This window comes from Strix uralensis, chromosome 12, assembly GCF_047716275.1.
Source record: "Strix uralensis isolate ZFMK-TIS-50842 chromosome 12, bStrUra1, whole genome shotgun sequence".
Classification (NCBI taxonomy): Eukaryota; Metazoa; Chordata; class Aves; order Strigiformes; family Strigidae; genus Strix; species Strix uralensis.
In genome coordinates, this window is record NC_133983.1 from 11,126,571 (window position 1) to 11,139,140 (window position 12,570).

Below are 12,570 nucleotides of genomic sequence, written 5' to 3' on the forward strand. Positions count from 1 at the left end.
TAACCAGAACAGTTAATTCGTTTTTTTCTACACTTCCTTCTACTCCTTTTAAGATTCACTTAAAACACAGCTCTGATGTCAGACAGGACCCACTGTACTGCATTAGACCTAAGACACCACCTTGCTCCTCTGCTTAACAGCAGCATGTTTTCAGGAAACAGGAGCAGTGTCTTCTCAAAACCAGCAAGACAACACTGCTTTTATCTAAACAGGGCAATTCCTCAGCCCCTTACCAGAGCAGTTACACATGCCCACAGACCAGCTACAAGTCCCAAAAACATACACAGACAAGTTTTTTAACTAACAAAAAGTTATGGTCACCTCATCATTCCTGCTGCAGTCACTGACACCTTCACACCGAAGACCACTAGATAGCCAACTCCTAGCTCCTGCTGTTCACAGTCCTCCCTCAGCACACACTACAGTGTTCTTAATCTCCCTTTGCCTCCGCAGTGACCTTACCATAGGTGATGCAAGTACAAGGCTTCAGCAATCCATGAGCTCTCCTTTCTGGCTCCAACAGCCCCATCTTCTGCAGCCTACACAGCACGTAAAATCTGAGCAGTACTAACAGGATAAAAAGCCTCCAAAGCCCCAAACCAATATAACAGCTGTATCAGGCCAGTCTCCTGCACCATCACAGCTGAGGCAAATATCCAATTGGCCTCTTTGGCAACACCAAAACTCCAAACAAGCTCTCTTGATATGGGAAACACCTGAGTACTTTGAAAGACTATCTCTTGTCAGCTGTGCCTCTTACCCCAGCTATACTGTCTTCTTGCACTCAAGGTGAGCTCATTAGTATGCAGGGTCTTGGTGAGTAAAGCACATTAGTTGACTTATGTAACAAATTCTCACCTTCATTCATCTTGTTAGACAAATGAAAAAACTGGATTTAAAAAGCTTGTCATGCTACAACATTCACCAGACCATGGTCCTCCATATCAGACCAAATTATACGTCAACACAGCCAATTCCATGGAATTTCACAGAGGTTTGACTCACCTTTGTCTCACACTCCCCCTCCTTAATTCTGTCATTCCTATGGTAACTAACTCCAATTCTGAATCACCTTCCCTACAGTGTGTGATTAAAGTATATTCTTTTGGTAAGACAGAAATCTCCCTCAGTGTACTGTTTTAATTAAATTAACGCGCAAATGTGAAAAATAGAGGATCAAGCATTCACTGCTGCTGAGAGGCGCAGTTACATCTGGCAAATACAAACCTCCTGGGCTGCAGAACAAACAGTATCTGGCGTTCTACCTACAGACAGGCTCTGACACATAGCTTTGCACACTCTACCTGTTGGATAGGGATTATGGAGAACTACAGAGAACCCAGCAACATTTAATACTGAATTAAGAGCTCTCCCTGTTAAGAGAGCTCTTTGCTGCTTTCTATTATTGTATTAGTCAGATAAGGTACAGTACCTTACAACCATTAAGAAGAGAAAAAAATTGAGTGTACAATTGACTAAAATAACATAACTGATAGCTTTGAAGCAGTATGCTGAAGGAAAAGGCACAACCTAAACTTTACGATCTATCCTGGCCTGCTCCCCAGCCTGTTATTAGGCTATTACTTTCTTTCATTCTGCTAGGAACTATGCCCATAGCAGCTAACTATTGCCAAACAGCACTGATTTAAAACATAATATTTTCATATACTTTCAGGCCCTGACCAATCTTCTAATAACCATCACCTTCTATAGGCAGCTGAACAGCATGTTAAAGATTTGCAGTACAGGCCCATTAATAGAAATCTCTTCCTGGTGTATTAATAAATTTGGCCTTATTTCTTTCAGCTCTCAGAATGAGCTCCTAGCCTCATGACATATGTGCATACTTTTGACTGAGACACTAATCTTAAAATATACAAAAATATATAATAATGTTGTAAGAACATTAATTATAATATTCATGTAATAGTTTCTGGGAAGTATGATACCACCAGAAATGCCAAAGGACTTTGGCTTGACCTCACAAATTTTAAATCAATAACCAAAATTGAATATAAAAGCTAAAGTCCTCACATGCTTGTTAAAGGCAAAAGTTAAGACTTCAAAAACAAAACCTCAAGTGTGACTGCACACACCTATCTATGTGTCAGGGCTTCTCAGCTGAGCCACGTGGCTGTGGGGCCCCAGGCTTGTAACAGAATATTAAGGGAAACATGCTTGTTGTGTATGTGAGTCCAGCTGCCAACGCAGACCTCTGACTACAAGCTCCTTGGCCATCCTCTAGAGTACAGACAGTATCAGCCCCAAAATGGACTCCACTTAATAGCACTGTTATTCTGGGAGGGCGGGAAAAATAGGATGATGCACTTCTTGTAAATGTTAAAATAATCCCATAAATCTGAATAAAGTGATTTTTTTTTTTTTTTGTGAAATAGTCTGCAACACTCTGCCATGCATATTCTTCCTCGAAAGGATTATTTCAAAATTATGGACTCAGAAATGTTCAGCTGGATAGTTCTTGGGTGGCTGAGGTGCTCACTGAAGAATTTAAATGATGTAATAGCTATTGAACACACCATTATATGGCTGCCTAATTAATGTAAATGATAGTTATGTCTCACTCACAGAGGATTATTTTACACAGAGGAAAATCTACTCACTGCCACAGTAGCCATTTTGATAGTTTTTATAGGAGCACTTGCATTATGGCTTCATTGAGTAAAAGGTAAGTAGCCGTCCTAAATAATGAAGATTGAAGGTTTAATAGTCCCAATAAAGAATCCTGCAGGTTTTTTATTTCAAAAATTAGAGTTTGATTGCAAGCGTATGATAATGAGAGGGAAAAGAGCACTGGCACGTGGAATCCTTCTGCAGCTCAGGCTCCTTGGGAACTTCCATTTTTTCTGCGCAGAAATATAGAAGAATGATGGGAAAAAAGAAAATAAGCTCTTCTTTACTTTTCATGACAGCGTGTCCAAACTCCAAGCCTCTCCCTGTGGCAACATTTCAGTGGATAAGGATATGCTGGATTGTGCCTATTATACTTAGAAGGCTGACATTACTGGAACAGCTGCGTACGGCTGATCACATACACACAAATACCCTAAAATAACGTGAAGAGCCCAGCTTAGACCCATTTGAGTGATGATATGCAGACATAAGACAGCCTTGCAAACTTGTCTCAGAATTGTAGCCTATTACAGCAACTCTTTTTTGCAAGGCAACAGTCAAGGGACTCGGCATTTCTGTTACGAGACCCTATTTCCAAGGTTATATATCAGAGATTATAACAGCTATAAAAATTCAAATGAGATTTAAAACTTGGCATGAGCATTCTCGCATGGGATCTAGTATTTTTTAAGCAAATCTTTGCAGGAAAAGCTAAAAGTTTACTTGTTATTTTAGGCCTCTATTGCTACATAATTTTCAATCTAGATTCTTACACGCACCCCATTGCAGTACCCAAGTAATCTCTTTTCACAGCTGCATTTTCAGAATGGCAGTTTGGAGCTGGGACAATTGATTTGACATTTGTTTCTCCAAACAGCAAACTTCCAAGAAGGGTTTTAAACGAACTTCTGTTCCAAGGCAGCCACTTTTTTCAGCAATAAAGCACCACATGCGTTTTAGCAAGTAAAAAGTGGCAACAACATTAACCTGAATTATGGTAACAATGACTACAAAACAAGCTGGCTGGGGATTTGCAAACACAATCTCCAGATGTCTGCAAAAGATCTGATTTATCAAACACACTCCAGGCCGGATTTGTTGTGGGTTTGTACTTCCTAATAAAAGAGGTCTGTAGTATTTATTTACTGTTAGTGTCAGTGAAAGTGCTACCCTTGTGACATCTTTCAGAAAAGTGAGTGGATCCCTTCAGGAATAATCCACAGGAGAGAGCTACAGACCCTAGATACCGAAGCTTGGAATCACCAGTGAAACAAAACAGGATGAAGCTGAAAGTTAAATATAGGGAGGGGAAAAAAAGATCATAGGAGTTGGAGGCAGACTCAAGAGAAACCTTGGGTAGTGCCAAGGGCAAGTCCAATGCACTCTGGCTTCAGGGACAGGTTAGAAATGCTAAATACAAGCCATGGAAGATGCAATCTTATTATATCAGCACAGCCTGTGGCCACTGCAAATGTCTCCCTCTCTGTGGGGGCCTTAAAAGCACCACGCTGAAGACTAAAGGCTAGTTCCACCTCTGGTTTCAATATCCACAGCCTTGCTGCTGAGGCTATGATGAGAAGCCCTGGCCAGGGCTTACTTTAGGGATTATTTTTGTGATACAATTCCCTGCCATACAGGAGCTGGACTGACATAAACGCACTCTTTCCAAGCAGGTCTCCACACAACCCTCCCCATGGGTAAGTGCTGCATGCAAATAACTCATCACTCGTGTTAGTGGAAGAGTGGCGCAAGTTCGGGCAGAAGCAATGGGGACATTAAATTTATGTTCCCCCACCTTCATTCTCACAGCTCTGCCATGCAGGAGTTTACACTGAAAACTAATGCTTCATACAAAGAATACAGGGTCCCTTATATCCTAGGCTCAATATCCACAGAAAAAAACAGACATACTTAAATACATACATGGAAGTAAAAATAAGTAAAACACATGATCCACATTTTTAATTTTGCATTGACAGTGCAATACCTCCTATTTGCAATGACTTGCAAACAACAGCTTTAGGACAAAACTGCATCAAGATAATTACCTGTGTTTCTGATTTGTTGTGATGGTGGGCTTTTTTCTTAAAAAAAACAACAAAGTTGAGGCAATTCTTTAGGATTACTCAGAAAACCTAAGGCTTACCCAGAGAATGATAACATTTTCTGGCTTTGAACAATGACTTACTTCTGCTTAAAACAAAATTAGTTACTAAGGTGAACAGATTGAGTAATCAAGCTCAATTAAGCATGCGCAATATGCACTGTAACAACATTCACTGTTTGGTGAAGTAATAAACCAGCTTTATTTTCTTTTGACTTCTGGCAGCCTACCTCAAAGAACCATTCATTTCTACTTCTACCCAGTTAGTATTTCTGTGACGATGTATCATGAATTTTAGCTACTTTGCCAAAGATAATGTTGGGGAGGGGGAAACAAAGAAAAACATCCTACAGCTATAAGCAGGAGACAATATTAACACCTTCACAGGTACCAAGCTTTGCTGGCACGGTCCACGCTCTGACCAAACATTGTTTACACGTAGGAGAGCGGTGTCGTGCTTTGGAAGAGAAGCCACTTTTGGGGCTACACACTTAAGAGAATGTTTCAAGAGATAATTTTCTTCCCATGCAGCAGAACAGTTTGTAGCTTCACAAAACTACATTAACAACTTGTGGCTTGGCTCTGAGGCACAAGTATTTTAATTTATTATTATTATTGCTGTTGTTTTTGTTGTTGCTTTTGTAGCAGCTATAAAAATCTCCTCACTTCCTTCTATGCCCAGAGCAACACGTTTTGCTTTGGTACCAGAAGATGGAGCCACATGCTCACAGTTTTAAAGTGATTTTTTTTCCCTGTTCCCACAGAAAAACCACCCATGAAGCAGACAGTGCCTAGAAACTGCTCCCTTACCTTACATGAACTTGCCTTTTTACTGCGTCTATGTGTACTGCTAATCTGGTGCATGCCTCACCCTATGTCAGCTGCCTTTCTCAGACGTTTCCATAACAACTAAATTTTCCTTACTGCAAATGTATTTCCTGAATTACCTACCATCTATGCCTGCCATTCCACCAGGCATCCTACTGAGGGAGCTGGTGGAAGTGGTCACCAAACCACTTTCAATCATTTATCCGCAGTCGAGGCTAACCGGGGAGGTCCCAGTCGACTGGAAGTTAGCAAATGTGATGCCTATCTTCAAGGGCTGGAAGGAGGATCCAGGGAACTACAGGCCTGTCAGCCTGACCTCAGTGCTGGGGAAGGTTGTGGAGCAGATCATCTTCCGTGCCATCACACAGCATGTACAGGACAATCAGGCCCAGTCAACATGGGTTTATGAAAGGCAGGACCTGCTTGACAAACCTGATCAACCTTCTACAACAAGGTGACCCACTTAGCAGATGACGGAAAGACTGTGCATGTTGTCTACCTTGACTTTAGTAAAGCCTCTGACACCGTTTCCCACAGCATTCTCCTGGAGAAACTGGCTGCTCATGGCTTGGGTGGGCATACTCTTCACTGGGTAAAAAACTGGCTGGATAACTGGGCCCCACGACTTGTGGTGAATGGAGTTAAATCCAGTTGGCAGCCAGTCACAAGTTTCTGTTCCCTCACCTGTTCTGTTTAATATCTTTATCAATGATCTGGACAAGGGGATCGAGTGCACCCTCAATAAGTTTGCAGATGACACCAAGTTGGGTGGGAACATTGATCTGCTTGAGGGTAGGGAGGCTCTACAGAGGGATCTGGACAGGCTGGATCGATGGGCCGAGGCCAGTTGTATGAGGTTCAACAAGGCTCAGTGCTGGGTCCTGCACTTGGGTCACAACAACCCCACGCAACGCTACAGGCTTGAGGAAGAGTGGCTGGAAATCTGCCTGGTAGAAAAGGACCTGGGGGTGTTGGTTTGACAGCTGGCTGAATATGAGCCAGCAGCGTGCCCAGGTGGCCGATAGCATCCTGGCTTGTATCAGAAATACTGTGGCCAGCAGGACTAGAGAAGTGATCGTCCCCCTGTACTCAGCACTGGTGAGCATCTCAAACACTGTGTTCAATTTCGGGCCCCTCACTAGAAGAAAGACATTGAGGTGCTGGAGCATGTTCAAAGAAGGGCAACAAAGCTGGTGAAGGGTCTAGAGAACAAGTCTCATGAGGAGCAGCTGAGGGAACTGGGGTTGTTTAGTCTGGAGAAAAGGAGGCTCAGGGGAGACCTTAACGCTCTCTACAACTACCTGAAAGGAGGTTGTAGCGAGGTGGGAGTCAGTCTCTACTCCCAAGTAACAAGCAATAGGACAAGAAAAAATGGCCTCAAGTTGCACCAGGGGAGGTTTAGATTGGATATTAGGAAAAATTTCTTCACCAAAAAGGTTGTCAAGCATTGAAACAGGCTGCCTAGGGCAGTAGTTAAGTGACCTGAAGGTACTTAAAAGACATGCAGATGTCATGCTTAGGGACATGGTTTAGTGATGGACTTGGCCATGCTAGGTTAACAGTTAGAGCTGATGATCTTAAAGGTCTTTTCCAACCTAAACGATTCTATGATTCTATTCTATTAGGGCTTTCCTTTGTTGGCTACTTGCTTCGTGTCAGCTGTATGAGCAGCCAGTCCTAGAGAGTCAGATCAAAGCAAGATAATGGCATTCCTAATAAAGCCAGCAGAGATCTTTCAGGTAAAATGTTTATTGTTCGAGAACATTGTCAGGTCCTTTCATGTCCTTTCCTGACCAGACAATGTCCCAAGTTACTGTAGAACTGTTTTAAATACACAGACTTAATTATTCTTTTTGCCACTCTTTCAGACTGATCTCAGGCAGCAGAAGCAGGCAACTAGTTTTACTCTCATGCATTTCCTTAGTACGATGCCATAACCTCTTTATAACAAATCCTCCACCACAACATTTAACATCCTTCTAACGGGACATTAAAAATGAAGTCAGCAAAACATTCTAGCAAAGTGGTTCACCAAACAAAAAAAATCATTTATTTTTTACAGAATCTAAACATGGGACAAAGCATGCTGCCTCTATAACCCTGAATGCTGCAACTTCTATCAGCAGTAGATATTCACACATGGCTTCAGCTCCCACCAGTCCTTGGGGAAGCACCGTTTGATGGGCAAAAGCAGAAGGGTGTGTGTAACACTGAATGGAGCCCACAGCAGGTGAGATTGACACAAGTGCCATGCTCTATCCAGAGCTTGTAGGTACCACAAGGCAGCTTCGGCATGTGGAACAACTAGAGTAATAGTTACTACTAATTCTCATCTTTTATTTAAAAAACTGTACTTGCAAGCTTATCTCCACCAATTAATTAAAGGCACCTGCACAACAAAACTGAAGAAAATGTCATACTGATCCTTTCTCCCCCCATTTACTTCAGTGCTGTAGCTGAAAGCCCAATGACAGCTTTGGCTGCCAAGATTTCTAAGCAGTGTATCTAGCACTCCTTGTATGATTTTTGGACAAACACTTAAAAACTTGGTATTGCTTCCTTTGCCTGTAATATATGAACAATACTCAAAGTCCTCAGGGGAGCACTACATCTGTGAATCACTTTGGGGCTATGAAAGCACTCTGTAAAGGTATAAGGGAGCTGTGGGTTGGGGTGCTAAGGCATGCCTCAACATGAACAAAAAGGACTTTCATACTCTTCCCATCCACAGTCTGGGTCCCTTGCAGAGCAGCCACAGCTGTAGCAGTGGACCCAGTCAAAATGCAGGAGGTGGAGACATCTCGGCCATGCACCCAGTGCAGGCAGAGGTCAGCTGTGCAGCAAAGCCACCAAAAGTGGCTGTAACCTGCATCTACCAGGCTTAATCTGCATTAGACTACAAACCCCATAAAGGACAGCCGGGCACCACTTGTATAGTATGTTAGATGTATCCCAAATACATCACCGGCACTGTTCGTGCTCTCTTTGCTCAGAGAGGAATGGAAATCCCAGACAGAAGTACGGGATTCCTATTGAAGATCTGCACTGAAATGATAGCAAACAGGAAATCTCCAGGAGGAAGCAGAAGAGGCCACACTGCTGACTGACTATTGTGTCTGCAAGATGGACAAGAATTTGAACTCCTTTGTAAGGAGACCAAACACATCACTTAATAAAAACAAGGCATCCTACAATGAACCTCTCTTTCCCATATTTATTCCTTGCTAAACACAGCAGTGCACAGATTATAGGAAATGGTTTTACATTTAACTTCAACCCCAAGTGGTAAAGAAACGGATTGTATCTCACAATGTAAATTTGCATCTACCATCATTTAATGGATGTTTTATACATGCTATGTACTACTGTGTTTTTATGGAAAGGCAAAAAAATTACTTGGGAATTTGTTTTTAATTAAGCAATAAGGCTCAATGGGGTACTGCTATCATGCAATAAAACCACTCCTGGGGTGTTGTGAGGCATTTGGTCCAGATGAGTGCTTCAAATCACCCCCAGATTGTGATTAGATGATTACTCCCTGGAGTTAATATTAGATGGTTCTCTCTAGAGTTGCCTTATTGCTATTATAAAAAGTCTTCAACATGGGGAAACTAAGTAGCTTTTGTGCTTGAAGAAGATGAAGTTTGCAGTTTCGACTGTTGAGTGGCTGTCTGAGCTGTGTGGGTCCCATAGATCAATTCACCTATTTAGCATGCGTGAAAGATCATCTTAGTGCATTTCTTTGACCCAAACAGTTTTACAATTAAGTGGCTTCCTTTTTTCTAGGAGATGGAAGGATATAAAGAGCAAACAACCCCAAAATAAAGCAATCCCAAGACAAGGCACTGAGGAATTTGATTCTGAGATATGTATTACTGGCTTTATCTTTTTGTAGGGAATAATGAATCCTAATCACTATTATGCTAATTGTATTAATGAAGGCTAATGCATGCAGTAGCGGTAAGAGATTCTCCCAAGTTGGGTGCACGAGGAGGTACATGGCCTGAGGCATTTGTGGGGGCTCCCAAGCTAATGAATTCAAACAGCCCAAATGGCAGCCCTCCCCTGCCTCCCCTCAACGGCTCTTCAGGGCTGAGGTTAGAGAAGAAATATTTCATTCTGAGAAAGACAAAAAAAGAAAAAAAAAAAAAGCAGAAAACAAAAACCAAAGCTTCCTGCATATTTCAGTATACCATCAAGAGAGAAATCTCCAGAAAACAACTCTTGCAGTTCCCTTCCACTCCCAAAAAGGCAGGATGGTAGCACATGCACATGGACAATTTTTGCACAGCTTGAGCTGAAGTACACAGCAGAATCCTCAAGTCCTCCTTCAGATGTCCCTAAACACCCCACCACACACCTCCTGTTACACAAAAACCCTCTGCTTTCTCAAGCAGGCAAGAATTTTTACGCTTCACAAATTAAGCTGTGATCCTTCACACATCCTTTGTACCCTAGCCTATGTCACATCACATACACTGCGCAGCCCAGGCAGCAACACACTCTCTAAAAGCCAATAAACCTCTTCCACCGGGCAAGAAATCCCCATGGTTCCTCCTTCAGCTCAGCACCTCTCCATTTAAAGATCCAGCATGCCAGTGGATGGGGATCCCAGCCAAGCTGAGGTCTGCCCTCTTGGTTTCTAGGATATCAGCAGAATACCTTGAAAAAAACACACCGCCTTTCTGTTTTCCATTATATTTGAAGAACACGAAAGGAAACAAGGATTTCCTTTTTTTTTTTTTTCTTCTCCTTTCCATACAGAGTACTATGTACTCAATGCATAAAACTTCCCCAGGCAATCACAGCAGATGCCTTCCTGCACAAAAGGCACTGATGTGGGGCAAGGCGTAGGTCCCTTACAAAGAGATGATTTTTCCTTTCTGAGCAACACACACACACACACACTCAGCCTCGGTAGCAGTTCCAAAGGAGAGAGACCAAAGCACGTTCTTCAGATAAACAGAAGCTATATCCATGGGCAAAGCAGGGTTTATGAATGAAACTCTTTTATGTGTCTTTGACTAATCAGTCAATCATAAGTGAACAAATTTACATCTTTTTAAATTAACTGATGACTATCATACTCTTGTTCCCTGTGCTTTTTCCCCACTTTAATATTTGAAATGCCTAATCTACCTAAGTTTAGTGTTTGAAATACCTAATTGTTCACCATGATTTATCTTGTGCAATAAAAGCACACTCTGAATATGAGATCACTGTTTAAATAGAATAGCAATAGTAGGAAAAGAGTTCAGATGAAGAACATGCACAGAATGGTGTTATTCTGCAATTTGGCTGAGCCCGAAAGATGCAGTACTCTCTCACAGCACGCTGTAAAATGCTTTTAGCAGCTTTTTTTAGACACATCACTTTCTTCCACATTAATTTCATACGTTTTTCCATTAATATGACACCCCCTGTCTGCACTGAATACCTGCACCTTCTCACAGTTCTGGCATTTCATACTCTCTTACCTCACCTCTTTCTCACCTTCCGCTTTCATACTTTGACTAAAACCTGCTCCCATTACTGGGGAACACTACTCAGAAATAGTGGTCTGGCAGCATGCCAGACCTACTGCTTGTTTTTCAGTGCATACTCACCTGTCCTGCTCCTCTGAAGAGAACAAACTTCTGAGCTTTCCCTGTTGTATGTCCCTGTACTGGGCAGTTCTTGGGTGCAGCCTGGAGACTCACAGCGACCGATCCACTCAGAAAATGAACATCAAGCTCATGCTGTTAAGAATGAAAGCAAGCATGGGTTAGTGACACAAGCTGAAAAAATTGAGACTAGGTAACCTGGGTTTAAAAAAAAACCTTTTCCACTGAAACAATGCAACCCCTTCCTTACTTGCACCTGCTCACTTTTCAGCTACAAAATGCCCTTGCTACCTTCAACCCACCAGCCCACATGGGAGAAGCCACAGAGCTGTCATGGGGCATGTGGCATAGGTGCTGTGGGAGGCAGGGAAAGAGCTGCCAGTGTGGGACAGTGGAGGAGTTTCTGCACCGCAAGGCGAGGCAAATCCACAGTCCTGGCAGCAGCAGCTTCCCACTCACGACTTCACACAGCCAGCGCCAGAGGTCCAGCATGCCCTCCTGACATCCACCACACTCCTGCACACTCTCTGCTTGACCCCACGAGCGTAAATCGGCGTATCTGGGTTTGCTCATGGTTTTAAGGTTCAAGTTTTATCATGTTTCCTGGTCACAGTATACTCTGTCATGCAGAATGGTACAAACCAATTGCATCATATAAAGAACGTTCCAGTGACAAAATACCCTGAGTATTTTACAGTCAAGAAGGAGGATATAAATGGAACTACATATTACATGCTGATCCAAAGCAGAAATTAAAACTCTTACCAAGCTTTGGATCAGATCTTCTAACCACTTCTGTGATTACAGTTACAGATCACTGTGAAGACAGCAAAATTGGCTTAGTGGGAAAACCCCTAGCATTCCTCTCTCTCCCACTGTATGTTTCACCACTGCTATTTATCACTGAAAATTAAGAAGCAACAAGCAAAATACCTATGTCTTCACAGCACTGTGATCCACAGACAACTGACAAAGCTTAACATGAACACCAGTATACAGTCTAAAGATAACATGGGTTTCAAACCCTTCTTGTAGTGCTGACAACCACACTTCCTTTAACTGGGGAGAACACACCCCCTTCTTGCTTTTTCCTAGAACCCAACCCGAGAGCAAGTATTTATTATGTGTTTATACACAGCATTTAAATTTAGCCTCTGCTGTTTACCTGCTTGGTCATTATTGGTTGCTCAAGACTTCAGTTCCAACTCTACCTAAAAGCCATGTACAGCACGATACATATGTGACCAGAAGAACAGGGCTGAAGGTCTGAGCAGGGAAGAGCAAGGCACAGCAAACACAAATTCTCTTATCATGCAAACTTACAACTTTAGAATCTGCAAGCATGACTGGTTTTGTGCTCCTTGAACATGACAGCTTTTGTAACAATCACTGAGATTTCTGAGC

At 42.4% G+C, this 12,570-nt stretch overlaps 1 long non-coding RNA gene across 5 annotated transcripts in view; it reads right to left on the minus strand.

The window, feature by feature from the left end:
• LOC141948802 (uncharacterized) overlaps positions 1–12,570 on the minus strand; it is a 59,498-nt gene that overhangs the window by 42,949 nt on the left and 3,979 nt on the right. For all 5 annotated transcript variants that reach the window (XR_012630556.1, XR_012630558.1, XR_012630557.1 and 2 more), the window contains one exon: positions 11,170–11,301. This is a non-coding gene — a long non-coding RNA (uncharacterized LOC141948802). The remainder of the gene's footprint in view (positions 1–11,169; positions 11,302–12,570) is intronic.